Below are 15,703 nucleotides of genomic sequence, written 5' to 3'. Positions count from 1 at the left end.
ACTATATCGGGTAGCCTGATGGACTGCGTCGAAAGACATTTTGTAGAATGGAAAACTCGTCGAAATGAAGGATGTACGTGTGTATACATATATATATATATATATATATTCTACCATGTCTTTCGACCAGTCATCAGGCTACCCGATATATATATAATATATATATATATATATATATATATATATATATATATATATATATATATATATATATATTTATATTTACATACACACTTATTCTCTCTAAATTTTTCTCTTTCTCTATCTTAGCTCCTTAGGCAGTATGAAACAATTTCTGTTTTTAAGTATCAAATCATTGATAGTATGGTTGTTCAAGAATAGTTAGCTTAATAATATGGTAGTTAGAAATAGTTTCTATCTTTAAGTATCTAGTCATTGATAGTAACTAAAACTGTCTAATTCATCTAAAAGGTTTATTTAAAAATACTAAATCAAACAGTTTTATTTGCTACAGCATTTTTTTTCAGAAGGAATATAGTTATAAAGCTAAAAATGTAAAAACAAAAGAGAATTTCAGATTTAATTAACAGTCAGGAATTTTATAAGTTATGAGCAATTGCTTTTAAAAAATCTAACCCGTCCTTCTCGGCTGTACTCATCCACAATTTTTTTTTCAGACGTTCATTAACTGTCATATCTCGTTTTTCCTAGAAATATCTATTCTCATGCTTGCTTGAACAATTTAGAGCTCGTTGCTTGCTTGCTCCTTAGCTTCCTTTTCTTTTTCGTACTAGAATGTGGATTTTGGTCTCATTTTAAGTCAAATAATTTGATTTATTGTAGTTTCTTTAAAACCTGAAAACCGATAAATTTTAGTCAGAGCTATGTAATGAGGTTAGACCAGAACAGATGTATATTTATTGTAAATACAATTTATCTCAAATTTTTCACCATGAAAAATTATGTAAATTTAATCTCTGATAATAATACATTAGTATTTGTCAATTGTTGTCTGTAAACACAAATAAGGTGGAAAGGAAAAGGAGGCAGTTTTTTGTATTTCTGCTTTAGACTGAGTAAATGATGATTTCCTCTGCACAGCCCCTAATTCTGTGGGGGATAGAGTGAAACCTTCTCCCACTACCCTCCAGACATGATAACAGTGTTACCACACGTCATAATATTAATAGTTACCATATTTATTTCTTCATGGGGTGAAATTTCAGTAAAAGTTGAAAAATCAACTGTTTGTCAAATAATATAGAGTATAATCATTTTTATATCCTTTTGATGCCCCGTGAACAGATTTGTAAAAAGATGTCTGAAGATCTGATGACCCAGGCGTTCATTGATGGTACATGGACCAGCGGTGGAGGCGGTGTATTTGATGTTTTTGATCCAGCAACAGGTCATGTTATCGCTCAAGTCGCAGATTGCAGTGTTGATGATGTTAAGAAAGCCATAGGTGAGGTGTATTCATATCAAACTAAATCCTTTGTCTGTTTAGTGTTCCTTATATTTTAGAAATGGTTAGTTTTTCTATCTTACTGAATTAAGAGCACATTTTTTAAAACTTTTCTGTTAATGCTGCTCTTGTCGTTTTCATTGTTTCTAGGGTTGGATTTTGGATAAGCATTCCAAAGGGTTAACTTTGATTTGCGCATAGTGTTAAACTCATTCTTGTGTCATTACATCAAGGAATGGTAAAGAGAAAAATTATATCATAATATCAGTTGACCATTTGTGAAGTTACAGTATAATGAAAGAGATGACACTTCTAAAGTTCTCACTTCATTACAGATGCTGCAGAAAAAGCATTTGAAACATGGAACCAGAAGACTGCCAAGGAACGAGCGGTTGTTCTGTTAGCAATCCGAGACTCTTTATTACGAAATAAAGACTTCATTGCAACGACACTCACGAGGGAAAATGTAATTAACATTCTATCATAATATTTAGTCTCATAACATATTTTACTTGTAGTATTGTTTGCATATACATTTATTTGTGTGAATGGGATGGTTTTGATGTATATTTTGTAAATGTGCCTCTGTTTTCTTTATTTATAGTACGTAGTTGGTATTATAGTACAAGACTGTAAATTTTTCTGGTAGCTGTGTTATAAGAAATCAAATTATGAAAGAAATAAAGTAGTACCTGGAAATGGCAGTTGATGACCAAGTTTGGAAATATACAGTAAATGATACATTTTGGAACTTGCTTTCATATGCAAAAAAATTAGTGAAAGATTTAGCTTGATTGTTGAAATCACATTGGAATCTAGAGCTAATGAGATAGAAATTTTTAAAAAATACAAAAGTGTGAGTGACATAAAGAATTAGGATGTGCCAAAATAGTCTAGGTGTGCAGAATGTTATAGTTATTAATTATAAAGTAGTTGGAGAACGAAAGTAACATTTATGAAGGCCTATGATGGGCCACAGAAGTAATCTCTACTTTAATATACATAGTGACAAGAAGGAAGGATTAAGTGCTCTTGTTTTTTGAATTGGCAGACTTTAAAATCGCCCCTTCTTGAATATTTCTTAAATAGGAAGGAATGGCACAATGTAAATTAGCAATTCTCTTTGCTATTCAAGTGTTTTGTATAGTTATTTGTTTTTAAATTATGCCGTTTGTTTATTGTTTCTAAAGATTTACCAACTTCATAATTACAGGGCAAGCCTAAAATGGAGTCTCTTGGGGAAGTAGGCTTTGCTGCTTCCTTTTTTGAATGGTTTTGCTGAGGAAGGAATCGCCAGTATGGTGAAACAATACCAGTCCAGTACCATCCAAACGTTACATACAATTCGTCAGCCAGTTGGGGTAGCAGCTCTTATAACTCCAGTAAGTATGGACAGGATGCCAACCACCTGTGTTTTATTTTTAATTGCCTTGCTTAATGGGCCTCTAAACGGCTCATGAATGTGTCAGAAAATGCCATCAAAGAGGCAGAACTCCATTACATTATTTTATAAATATCTGATTTTCAGTAAGAAATGGTTATAAAAGACTTGTGGATGGTAAAGAAACAAAGGATTTGATAATTCTGGGGTATTTTAATAAAATATTTATTATTATACCCTTTTAGTTTTATACAAGTAACTTACCAAGTACATAAATACTTCGCTAATGATTATGCTCGTACGACATCCTAAATCAAAAATTCGTGGTAATACGACTTTGCCAGGAGGTCGGGGGGCTAACAGGCCCATTCCACTGCAACGGGAGCGTGGAAGCAGCAGGAGTCATACGGTGTCATTCTGTTTTATGTCATGGAACAAACAGCATGTCGATCTCTGCGCTCCTGTTTCATGATTCGCTGGTTCTTGCTGAAGTTGGTGATGTACTCACTTTAGTTTTACTCAAATTATTGCCTATTTTTGGTTTCCTTTTACAATTAGCTTCTTTTTTTCAGTGTAGCTATGTCAGATTCTAGCAGTTCCAGTCTTTGGTATTGTAGCAAGGGCTTTAAGACTAGTAGCTATAAGCTTTGTTATGATGCACATACCATGTGCACTAGGTGAAGGAGACAGGTATGTTTGATGGAGGTTTATTGTTCTGAATGCAAGGATTGGGATGATAGTAGATGGAAGATGATTGAGTCTCGCCTTAATAAACTTGAGAAGAATAGGCTTCAGGAAGCGGCCACTCGTGCTGAAAGTAGGACCTCTTTGAGTAGAGATTCTTCTCCTAAGCCTAAGACAGACTCCTGTCTGGCTCTTCCCTCTACCCCTGGACATAATATCTCTCCTATCCTCGGTCGTCCTTCTGATTGGGAACAGGCTGATTCGGACATGTATGGCTCATTCGGACCTTTACCAGGCTTATTCGGACCTTCATATGATTGGCGATTCGGACCTAATATGCAGTGGCGGCTCCTGGCTATCATTCATAGGGTGCTGTTACATAATTTTTTTTAAATCCTTGATATTAACTGCATAAACACATGATAGTACATATAAATATGGCACTATAAACAATGCCGAAAACTTAATTTCTTCATGTTCTGTTTTTCTTGGGCCATGACTGATTACTAATGGATGATTACCCTAATCAAATTTGAAACTGTAAACAAAACTGAAAAAGTATTAAAATACTAAAATTCAAAGCAGTAACTTTCGGTAGCGGAGAGACTGGCGGAAAATTGAGAATATGAGGTTACATAAACATATTAATTTCATGTAAAATAAGCATAGCAAAATAAAAATCATTAAACCACTAAAAAGAATAAAAACTCGAAAACAAAAACATAAAAATAGTACAAAGCTGAGTATGACAGTTAAATAAAATAACATAGGCCTATATAAAACAAATGGACTAAAGAACACCCACCTAAAACACAGACACATGCATACACATACTCTCTCTCTCTCTCTCTCTCTCTCTCACTGAGGAAGGGAGCAGAATCGCTGCCGAAAGCTATTTTGAATTTTAATTTTAATATCATTGACATTATTGTGGTTATCATTTTTTCCCATGTATTGAAATCACCACTGAGTTTATTATTCTGCATTACATTACATATCATTAGTATCGTCACTGGTTTGATCACTATCACTAATACTACATATTGATTAGGCTATTGACGACCTTCGCCCTCCAACAACTAGGCTACCACTGCTCGAGAGGGTAGTGCTCCCATCACCCTTACGTGCGAGCTGGCTACATTGTCACCCTACTAGCAAAATAAGAACTGCTGGGCACCAGCAGTTCCATATATTGTTCCAATTATTTTTTTTTTCAAAAACAAGAGAATGGTAATCATTTTTAAAGGATTATTGATAATCTTTACTTAATTTCTCATATTCATGTATATATTCATAATTTTGTGCATATATATTATGAAATCTATATTGGGTGCTGCAGTTCCACAGTGCCTGCTGACGAGCCGCCACTGCTAATATGTATTTACATATGTAACATATGTGACATTATTTTATAATATTGTTTCAATGTTTGTAATACATAATCATTCCAAAGTCTATTATGAAAATATACTGGGGAAGCAATGGAAATCTACTCCTCTCACGTTTCTAGGACCATTTATTTCATACAGTTACATATTGCTCTAATTTTTAAAATAGTTCATGTAAAAATAAAGCTAAAAATAAAGCCCAAATTCACCCGAAATAGCCCCTTTATTTTCACTGGAGCTTAGTATATATGTGCACATTTCTTCAGTAGCTGACCATTTGTTATTTTCCTTTCACTTTAGTCCGCCCACAGTTTCATGACACGCCCTTTTGATTCCTTGACCTGCTTTCTCTGATGTCTCTTTAATTTGCCCTCTTTAACAAGCTTAATTCACCTGATTTGGTATTTCCTTTGCCTTTAATTATATTAAAGATATAAGTGAAGAAGATGCGAGGTTACTTTTTTTGCTTTTTTGTTCAGCTTATGATCCAACCCCTTCCGCATGGTTGTTTGACCTAATACTGCGCCCAAACACTGACCAGTTCTTTATTTTCCACACTTGACTCTGCAATCACGTTAGGTCAGCATAATCCATAAACTCTCTAACTGGCCCAATGGCACTCACATTGCCTGAAAGTTCATCAAAGGTTTCCCTAATATCATTGCTATAATATAAAATGATTAGTATGGGTCCAAATCACCCAAAACAAAGGTCCGAAACAGCCAAGTAAATGGTCGAATTAGCCTAAACAATTGTCTGAATCAGCCTAGTAAATGGTCCAAATCAGCCTAGGAAATGATCCAAATCAGCCAAGACTAAGGTCCGAATCTGATCCGAATCAGCCAAGGTCCAAATAAGCCTGCATCCTTCTGATTCTCCACATTCTCCCATGCTTCCAACCCCATTGCGAGTCTCGAGTCAAGATTAAATTCTAAGTTTGATAAGAAGACTAATACAGTGGTACCTTGAGATACGGAAGGCTCAACTTATGAAAAACTCGAGATACGAAAGCTAATACGAAAAATTTTACAGCTCTTCATACGAAAATTGCTCAAGATACGAAAGGTTGTTGCTGTAAAGTCCGAGATTTGCCCGGACCACCGATAACAATTTTGAAACTCGGGTGCCGCCAACTGAGTAGACTCACCACCATCCTCCCGCTCTCCCATTGGTTCCTGATGCTAGTCACCGCCATGAGATCCTTCTCTCCTATTGGTCAGCATCCCTCCCATCATGCATCTACGTAGCAGCGTGCTTGTTGATGGAGTGATGCCCTTTGATTAATTTGACTACCTATAAGATTACCTCGCACCTGTTTTAATGAATAGTCTGAGTTTCTGCAATATTGATAAGTTTTTTAAGGGATCACTGTTACCTTTAGAGTATTCAGTTGTATTTTACCTGCGATTAAGGTTCAGGTGTATGGCTGTTGCGAGGTAACTATTTTATGATTGTTAAGTATAGTAACCAGATACATGGCACTTTGTCACAGTATATATATATATATATATATATATATATATATATATATATATATATATATATATATATATATATATATATTTTTTTTTTTTTTTTTCGTTAAAAGCAATTGCTTTAGTGGCATCAATAAGTTTCTTGCAGGTATCTTCATACTGCAAGAAAACTTATTGATGCCACTAAAGCAATTGCTTTTAATGAAAATTGTATTAGAGAAAAACTATGCCCTAAAAGTATATATATATATATATATATATATATATATATATATATATATATATTATATAGTATATATATATATATATATATATAGGATATATATATTATATATATATATATATTAATTATTAAGTATTATTAATTATATATAGTTTGATTATTACTGCTTCTATATTTATTTTAGTTATTTTTAATGGAGTGGTTGTTAGTCAGTTTACCCTTACAGTAATGCCATTCCTGGCATTCTCAATCTCAGTCAAGATTACAGCAGGGAAAATGTTCAAAATCATGGACGTTTGTGTACCTTGAATTTAGACCCTGGACAAGCAGTTTGAAATCACAAGGAGAGATATAGTCAAGATTTCTAAATTGTGAGAAAATTCTGTTAAAAATGGAAGTCAAAGAATTTGCAGTTGCCAAAGGAGGAACTGATTCTTCTATGATGACAGATAATCAACGGGCAATGTCAGCAGCATCCAGAGATAGTTTTCGTAAAATGGTACTTGCTTTTCACCCTAAACCCCATGCCATTTTACCTGTGGTAGAAGTAGTGATGCCAAATGACAAGACATTCATGCTGGGAGAAGTAGGCTTGCCTCTTAAACTAGGGCATGAAGCAACAGGCTAGCATGTGCATCTTGTGCATGCAGATAATTGTTCATATGTCCACAGTGGACAATGAGATGATCAAGTAAATTATATTGTGTCACCTGGCTGGGGTAAGGAGGAGTTGCCTAATGAGTGGTTTGTATTGGATGCCACGTATTACATACGGATGTGCTGCTAAATAATATGTTTATCATAATAGCAATAAAATAAAAATGAGACCTAAGGGTGGGAGAGGTGTTTGTTACTCCAGTAAGGCACATGCATAAAGAGACTCGCCATTAATAATGATAAACCGAGAGAGAGAGAGGTCACACACGCATCATATCACACGTAAAGAAAGGCTGGGTAGGTCATAACCTTACATATTGATCACTGATGAGTCACACTCTAAAGTCTTAGCCAGGCACAAGGCTGTCCTGTGGAGGTACATGCCACCATTACAGGTGACATAGGAGTGTACAAATGGATGTAGCCTTTTATGCCACTGTGTAAGCAAATGAAGCTCTGTCGAACATAATGGTAGCCTGAAGTCACTCAGAAGAGGTTGGAATATACTGCTAATGTTTAGGAGTCATGTCATGAGTAATACTTTAATCTTTGTTAAGCACATAGCCATACAAAGAGCACCTTTCATATATCACAGGTGAGCAGTACAAGCATCTTGAAAATTTGGGGAGAGGATTGGTGCTCAGTGATCTATGCTTTCTTGTGCATAAGACATGTACAACTAAGCCAGGATTTCCAACTGATGACAAGATGCTTAAAATGTGTGAGCCTAAGCCAGGACTTATAAGTGATGACAAGCCAGAATCAACAAGAAGACCAGCAGGCATTGAGCACAAAGTGTTTTATCACCTTAGGTATTGGTGCCAGGGTGTGTTAGCACCTCAGTTACAAGTAAAGCCAAATAACCTGAACATTATGACAAGTGAAGGCAAGTCAACTACCTCAGCAAGAAAGTACGAATTGGATCATTTGATGTATCCTCTAGTACGTTATAGTACACATTGTACTTCATAATTATTTTAATGATGCTTCCATAAAATGAATTGCTCTTGTATATTGCCATTACTATACCAGCTTTAGAGACGTGGGTAGTTTTAAATCATATAGTTTTTTAAGGAATCATGAACAAACAAAAGTATAGTATGTATCTGTTGATTTTATATCCTGATTAATGTATGTTTATGGTTTTTAATTAGGAAAAAAAATGATATTGTCATGATACAATAAAGTTTTATACATACTTACCTGACAGATATATACTTAGCTATAGACTCCATCATCCCCGACAGAATTTCAAATTTCGCGGCACACGCTACCGGTAGGTCAGGTGATCTACCGCCCTGCCCTGGGTGGCAGGACTAGGAACCATTCCCGTTTTCTAATCAGAATTCTTCTCTTCCACCTGTCTCCTGCGGGGAGGCTGGGTGGGCCATTAATCGTATATATCTGTCAGGTAAGTATGTATAAAACTTTATTGTATCATGACAATATCATTTTTATACATTCAACTTCCCTGCCAGATATATACTTAGCTGATTAGCACCCATTGGTGGTGGGTAAGAGACAGCTAACTACTGAAATAGACAGGTAAACAACATATGTTGTAGGTATTAATAAACCTTGGTTCCTACCTTATTAGGCTGAAGACTTCGCGGCTACTGCCTAGGAGTCTGCTTAGCCTCAAGAGCCTCAGCGAGATATTGATCTATGGCTAAGAGTTCTTGTGGGTCTGCCAATGGGGTCTTATCTACTTACTCAGCAGAGCCTAAAGGCCTTTGTCATTGGGTGCTATCCACTAACATGACAATACACCTTGTTCAAGGAGCACAACACCGATCCCGATCACCTGATCCTAACATGCATGTTAGTTCTAAGATTGCAAGGAGTTATCCCCGAACTCCTTACAAACAACCAAAAACTTGAAACAATTACACGTTCATTTATAACAAAATATACAAAAAAAATTTTGTACCCCCCTACTAGCTATTCATACCCTTGATCCCCTACTAGCAATGACACCATGCGCCCGTGCGACATCAGTGAGCTTGCTAATAGAAAACACAAGCATAAATCTGACAAGAGGGTTTAAGTACATAAAAGATAAAAAATTTTAAGGATCAGTCTTTGCTCCAAGACCCAGAACTGTATCTGCTGATACAAATGGACCTAGAGAGAAGCACTTCTCATAAGTCACTTTCACATCCTTCAGGTAATGAGACGCAAACACTGAATTGCACCTCCAATAAGTAGTCTCAATGATATTTCTGAGAGACATATTCTATTGGAACGCCAGGGACGTTTGCTACTTCCCTGCACCTCATGGGTCTTAACCTTTAGAAGACCGAAGGATTCCTACCGAGCAGTTCCCTTGTGTGCATCAGTAATCACGCTTCTCACAAAGAAGGCCAAGGCGTTTTTTGGACATGTGAGTCTTTGGGGTTCTTCACAGCACACCCAAAGACCTTGTTGACATCCTCCCATCTGGTTTCTTTCTCTCTAATAAAATTTAAGAGCTCTAACTGGACAGAGAGACCTCTCTGTCTCTCTGCCTACGAGGTTAGATAGGCCTTTTACCTCAAAGCTTCTGGGCCAAGGTTTTGATGGGTTCTCGTTTTTCGCCAGAAACAATGTCTGGAACGAGCAGATAGCCGCATCTCCTTTGAATCCCACTGTGGAGTCCAGAGCGTGCAATTCGCTCGTCCTCTTGGCCGTAGTGAGAGACAACAGGAATAAGCATTTACTAGTGACATCGCGGAAGGAAGCCAGATGTAGAGGCTCGAATTTGTCTGAGGTAAGGAATTTCAGGACCACATCCAGATTCCAACTAGGTGTTCTAGGAGCTGCTGATTTTGAAGTTTCAAAGGACCGAATCAAATCATGTAGATCCTTGTTCTCTGCAATTTCTAGACCTCAATTCCTGAATACTGAAGACAGCATGCTTCTGTATCCTTTGATTGTCGACACGGAAAGGTGCGATTCCTCTCTCAGAAAAAGGAGGAAATCGGCAATGTTAACTATAGAGGTACTGGAGGAGGACAGCTTCTGACTCTTACACCACCTCCTAAAGACTTCCCACTTCGATTGGTATACTCTTCTCGTCGAAGATCTGCGGGCTCGAGCGATAGCGCCTGCAGCCTTGCGAGGAAAAACAACCCCTCGCTCTGACAAGTCTTTCGATAGTCGAAAGGCAGTCAGAGCGAGACCGGGGAGGTTGCGATGAAACCTCTCGAAGTGGGGTTGTCTGAGTAGATCTGCTCTGCTTGGTAGAGATCTGGGGAAGTCCACTATCCACTCCAGTACCTCCGTGAACCATTCTTGGGCTGGCCAAAATGGGGCTATTAGGGTCAACTTCGTGCTCTTTGAAGCTATGAATTTCCTGAGTACTTCCCCCAGGATCTTGAACGGGGGAAAGGCGTAGGCGTCTAAGCCCGACCAATCCAGGAGAAACGCGTCTATTGCAAAGGCTCTTGGATCTTCCACTAGAGAGCAAAAGATCTCTACTCTTTTGGAGAGGAACGTCGCAAACAGGTCTATGTGAGGCCTCCCCCACAGGGACCAAAGACTTCGGCACACTTCTGTGTGTAGAGTCCACTCTGTGGGAAGGACCTGATTCCTCCTGCTTAGTCTGTCCGCTCTCACATTTTTTATCCCTTGCACAAATCTTGTGAGGAGAGTTATGCTCTTCCTCTGTCCAGGTTAACAGGTCTTTTGTTAACTGATAGAGGGAGAAATAATGCGTCCCTCCTTGCTTGCGTATGTAAGCCAGAGCCGTGGTGTTGTCCGAGTTTATCTGTATCACCCCGCCTCTGACTATCTCCTCGAAGAATCTTAAGGCTAGGTGTATGGCTACTAGTTCTTTGCAATTGATGTGCCAGGACACCTGTTCCTTTGTCCAGGTGCCTGACACCTCCCTTGCTCCTAGCGTCGCTCCCCATCCCGACTCCGAAGCGTCGGAAAATAACACTTGGTCTGGGTTCTGCAGGGCAAGCGACACTCCTTCGTTCTTCTGAAGAGGAAGGATCCACCATTTCAAGTGATTTTTTCTCTTGTGGAATCGGGAAGTTGTCTGAGAGTTGTCCCGTCTTCCAACTCCACAACCCCTTTCAGGAAAAACTGAAGAGGGCGAAGGTGAAGCTCCCCGGAGAGAAGAACTTTTCTAGCGAGGACAGAAGTCCCTAAAAGGCTCAGATAATCCCTCTCTGAACTGCTCTCTCTCTCTAAGAAAGCTCGAGATTCTCGACAAACCTCGAGTGATTCTCTCTCGCGAAGGAAATACCCGAAAAACCCCGAGAATCCATCTGAATCCCCAGATAGACCAAGTTCTGGCTGGGGATCAGTTGCAACTTCTCGAGGTTCACGAGTAATCCCAGCGATTCTATCATCTTTCTTGTTATTAATAAGTCCTCCAAGCACTGAATCTCCGACTTGGCCCTGATCAGCCAGTCGTCTAAGTAGAGGGAGATGTTTATTCCCTCTAGGTGAAGCCATCTCGCTACATTCGCCATCAGGTTGGTGAAGACCTGTGGAGCTGTAGACAGGCTGAAACACAGAGCCCTGAACTGAAAAACCTTGCTCCTATCATAAATCGAAGATATTTCTTTGACAAGTGGTGAATGGGAACGTGGAAATATGCATCTGCAAGTCCAGAGAGACCATCCAATCTCCTGGACGAAGAGCTGACATTACTGAGGCGGACGTTTCCATACGGAACTTCTTTTTCTGAACAAAGCGGTTCAGAGCGCTTACGTCCAGTACTGGTCTCCACCCCCCCAATGCCTTTGGTACTAGAAACTAGGCGATTGTAAAATCCTGGGGTGTGTGGATCCTGCACAAGTTCGATGGCCTCCTTTCCCACATTTGCTCTACCATTTGAAGGAGAGTCTTTCTCATCACGGGTCTCTGTACCTCGCTGACAGTTCCCCCGAGGAGTAGAGGTTAGGGGAGGACTGTCCTCGAAGGGATTACGTATCCTTTCCTAGGACTGAAAAAACTGCCCAAGGGTCGGGCTCCCCTTTTTGCCCAGCTCCCTGCAAAGTTCAGGAAGTCTGGCGCCTACTGGTGCTTGGAGGATCATCAAGTCATTTTGCCTTCTTGAATGGTCTGAAGGAAGACCTTCCTCTCTTATCAGAGCTCTTCTTTCTGGAAGGGGGCGGGGACGCCGCTGCACCTCCACGAAAGGGCTGCTGAGGAGGACGAGAGTCCTTTTTATTCGTGGCCACTACAGGACGACTCTTCTTAGATGTTTGTACAAGTAGGTCTTGTGTCGCCTTCTCAGTTAGCGAGCGAGATATATCCTTCACTAACTGAGAAGGAAAACAGATGATCTGACAGAGGGGGCGAAACAATAACGCTGTCCTCTGGCTCGGAGAAACCGCTTTTGGATAAAAGGGCTTCCATAAACTGATCTCTTCTTCAGAAGACCAGCACCAAATAGGGAAGCAACTTCTCCCGAACCGTCTTGTACTGGCCTTGTCCATGCAAGAGGACCGCTATGGAGAATCTCTGGGTTCTCTAAGAAAATCCGGGTCTTTAGACTTATTAGCCAGAACTCCGAGAGACCAATCCAGAAAATTGAACACCTCTAAAGTGATGAAAAGTCCCTTCAGAAAGTGGTTCAATTCTGAAATGCTCCACGTAGATCTGACAGAGACTAAAGAGTGACGTCTGGAGGCATCCACTAAATTGCAAAGTCCGCGTCTGCCGATGCGGAAGAGAAAGACCCATAGTCTCTCCTGTCCCGTACCAAATACCTCTCTTTCCATGGAGTTTGGAAGGAGGCATGCAGAATACTGTCTTTCCCAACTCTTTCTTAGTGCCCATCCAAGAATCCAAAGATGGAGGGTCCTTCTTCATTGAAATCGCAGTTTCATTTTCAGGAAGGCCGAGGATTTCACAGTAGCCGTACTCGAAAAGAGAGAACGAGGAGAAGGAGGAGCGGCTGGACTAAGAGAGTCCTCCAAACTCTTGTAGTACAGGAGGCTAAGGTCTTGTAGTTTGAGAGTCCCTCATTTGTAGGAAGCTCATCATCAGACAACTCGTCCAAACCCCGATCCGACGAAGGAGAAAGCTCTATTTGGAGGAAGAGTCTTTCCAAGACCTCCTACGATCTGAAGGAGAGGAGCTTCTGTTTGGAGAAGTGTCATAAATTCCAGATATGAGTCTATTCGTATCTTGCCTCATGGAAGAACTCCGACTCCTGCCTCTTGACTCTTGACTCCTGCCTCCTGACTCCTGCCTCTTGACTCCTGACTCCTGCCTCCTGACTCCTGCCTCCTCCTCCTGCTCCTGCCTCCTTGACTCCTGCCTCTTGACTCCTGCCTCCTGACTCCTTGACCTGGGTGACTCCTCACTCCTGGCTCTTGCTCCTGCCTGCTGGGAGACTCTTCGCTCCTGGCTCCTGCCTGCCTGGGTGAGACTCCTCTCCTGGCCTCCGGCCTCCTGGGTGCCAGTCTCACGCCTGATGCCAGACGCCTTGATCGGTTCTCAACTTATAAGTGTCTTGCGTTTAGACACTTCATTACGTAAGGTTGACTCCACGTTCTTGCTAGGAGCCTCACCTCGAGTAGGAGCATCGATCCTGGCGGCAGGTACCTCCACACGTCTGGAGGACCTTTTGATAGGAAGGGAAGTGTCTTTCCTTCTAGGAGGCTCCTTTGAAAGCACTCCTACTAAAGACGATATCTGTTCCTGCATGGAAACCAGAAACCTCTTAGTAACCTCCTCTTTTATCCTCTTCGGAGGAGGAGAAGGAGGAGGGGAGGAGTCCATGGGCTCCACCTCCTGACTCCTTCTCTGGGAGACAAAAAGGGATTTTGACGAAGGAAAAATCTATTTCTGGGTGATTGGCTCGTGTCGCCCTATGAAAGTAATCCTTAACCTCATCTTTCTAGGTAAAATAGCCTAAAATTACCAGAGAAAAACAAAAATTAAGAAAATGTCAGTAAAACTGACTCGCTCACTCTTAAAAAGAAGTGTCGGTATGATATAGGGGCGAGTGTGGAACACTACCACGAGACAAACACCAATTAGAACTTCCCTATCAGAATCCCCCCAAGAGAGAGCCGATACCAACGGGCGATGCAGCCTCTACTACTACTACTAGAGGACGCCACAGACAGCAGCGCCCCTAGCGGTCATCCTTAATAAAACATAATACATCTTGTCCTGCCGGGGGGGGGAAAACAAACCATAAAAAAGGGATGGGTTTCATAGGGCGACACGAGCCAATCACCCAGAAATAGATTTTTCCTTCGTCAAAATCCTTTCTGGCTCAGCTCGTGTCGGCCTATGAAAGAGTACCAGAGAAACAGACAAGATGGAAAAGGAAATAATGAAAAACAGATTAAATGATGGATAATAATAAGTAATCAAATACAGCATACAAATTAAGCACTTAAACTAACTTATTACAATAATCCAAAACAGAATGTTAGTAAACTTAAAGTACTTAAATGGTAGATAATAAAAATTATAAATATGCATGTAAAATAAGGAAATTGGATTTACTTAATTAGGATATATAATTACAAATATATACATACATGTGTCCTACCCTAGCATAAAAATAAGGGTAGGTACACTCAAGTCCATCATTAATACAATTAATACATTAACCAAATTCAAATTGGGGATACAACACATTGTGAGCCGAAACTTATCTTACAAACCCAAAGGAGAATTTATACAAACATATTGTGGCCTACCCTAGCATAAAAATAAGGGTAGGAACACTGAAGTACATATTAGTACAAGGGTGGTTGTCCCTAGCAAAAAAATAAGGGACAAACCACTATAAGACACAACGGCTAAGGCTATGATGTTGAGTAGCCTGACGATAGGTTGAGGCATGTTGGTTGAGTAGGTAGAAAGGAGACCTGGATCAATACTACAACTACTAAGGCAGTATCAGAAACTATGTTTCCCGCTCTACTGCTGAAACTTTAAAGATTCCAAGGACTTTAAATAATGCCGTTTAAAGACTGTCGGGGATTTCCTCCAGTATACTTTCTAAGACCTCAAAGTTCATATGTTGGAAATAATTAATTGAGGTGGCTACTCCCCTGATATCATGCCTGAATGACTCAGGGTGCCAAATTACTCATGATTGGCTTCAAGGGTTGGCTTGTTTAATGAAGTAAAGGATTTGTTGTCTAATGCCTTTAACTGATAAAGTACCACCTTTTTCTCTCATGAAGAGAGCACCCGAGGATCTAGAAGAAGTACGAGATAGAAAGGCTCTAAGAGTTGATACTGGGCAGAGAGAAGGATCCTGTGGAAGTGGGATAACCTTCCAAGGAGCCCACCTTGCAAGAGGATCTTCATTTTTGGCTAAAAAGCTACGATCCGGAGCCAGTAGGACTTCTCCTGATGGGAGGAATTCCACATGACCCGCATCCCTGGATAGAGCCGACAGTTCTGAATTCTACTCCTGAGGCTAGGCTTAATAAGAATAATGTTCTTCCTCAGGAGCATTATGAATGTACAAGATGAGTTGTCAGTATCTGAAGCTAG

The 15,703-nt window shown here is 40.0% G+C and overlaps 1 pseudogene; it reads left to right on the top strand.

The window, feature by feature from the left end:
• LOC135196918 (succinate-semialdehyde dehydrogenase, mitochondrial-like) overlaps positions 1 to 15,703 on the top strand; it is a 176,376-nt pseudogene that overhangs the window by 113,610 nt on the left and 47,063 nt on the right.

This window comes from Macrobrachium nipponense, chromosome 18 (genome assembly GCF_015104395.2).
Source record: "Macrobrachium nipponense isolate FS-2020 chromosome 18, ASM1510439v2, whole genome shotgun sequence".
In the NCBI taxonomy this organism is placed as follows: domain Eukaryota; kingdom Metazoa; phylum Arthropoda; class Malacostraca; order Decapoda; family Palaemonidae; genus Macrobrachium; species Macrobrachium nipponense.
The sequence above is the reverse complement of the archived record's forward strand: the minus strand, read 5'-3'. Positions and strand labels throughout refer to the sequence as shown.